We start from the raw sequence: 1,267 nt of genomic DNA, 5'->3' as shown, positions 1-1,267 counted from the left end.
CTTGTCTGCTGGGTTCAGTAATTCATCACAATGGCCACCACACAGAACTCAAAGACCATACTCACGATTATGGGATTTATTAGGGAAGTAACAGTTACAATTCAGGCTTAGGAACACTCAGTATACCTCTCTTCCAGCAGGACAGCCTCTTCCCAACTGTGCTTACAGGCACGCCTCTCCCTAGGCACTCTCTCCAAAGGCACTCAGCTTTCTCTTTCCATGGACTGGGAAGCCCACCGCAACATTTCCTGTTGCCAAGTCTCTCCTGCCCTTTTTTCTCACCGTCTTCAGGGTGACAGCTTGCTCTCTCTCTCTTTCTCTCTCGGTCTCCTGCTTCCAGGGCCACTATTACCCTATCACACAGTCCTACCCAATCACGTGGGTGGGAGGTACAAAAGCATGGCTAGAAGGGCCACACAAAAGTAATCACACCGCAATGGCTTAGTGGACAAAGACAGTGTAATCTCTTCAGATGGGAGTGAGGGGGCTGCTTCCATTGGCAGGAGTGATTCAATGGTACTTAAGGGCTCAGTGTTTCCAGCTTCCTGATTATCTGTCCATATGTCCCCATCTCAAGTTTCAAGATCCCATTTATTCCCAATCGATGCCCTCACTTTAACTTCAGACATCACTCAAGGCTGGGAATTCAGTTGGCGTTGTAATTCAGCCACTTTTATGATAAGACTCCGGGTTTGCTTTTAAGCAATATCAGCTCTGTTACTACAAGAAATAAGGCTTTCCTTCAAGGCACAAATGGAAACTTTGAAGTTGTTCATGTGACGCTTGAGCTTTGACTCTGAAGCCCTGAGTTCATCTCTTTCTTTCGCCATTTGTCTAGTGAAAGTAGGACCAACCAACCAGCTTCCTTACGCTTCTCGTTATGACAAAATTGCAGAAAGGTATCAAACATGTGATCACCCAGAGCCTCACCTTTTACCAATACCTGATCTAGTGGTGGTGAGATTTTGTGTATTTCTATTGCCACCTCACACCATGGATTAGCAGTGCACTCTTTACTACTGGAAGCAGAGTCATCAACATCTTTAAGACTAACCAAACTTGAAAACAAATTTATAGAACTTATTCTTACAGTTTTGTTTCTCTAGAACCATTCCGAGTACCAAATGTCTTAGACTGGGTTCTCTAGAGAAGCAAAACCAGTAAAGCATATAAACATATATGGACATAGATTTATATTAAGGAAATGGCTCATGCCATTGTAGAGGCTGGAACATCCCAAGCCCGTGGGTCCGGCTGGAGGCTTCTC

Source organism: Trichechus manatus, unplaced genomic scaffold (assembly GCF_000243295.1).
Source record: "Trichechus manatus latirostris isolate Lorelei unplaced genomic scaffold, TriManLat1.0 scaffold00065, whole genome shotgun sequence".
Taxonomy (NCBI): Eukaryota; Metazoa; Chordata; class Mammalia; order Sirenia; family Trichechidae; genus Trichechus; species Trichechus manatus.
The sequence above is the reverse complement of the archived record's forward strand: the minus strand, read 5'-3'. Positions refer to the sequence as shown.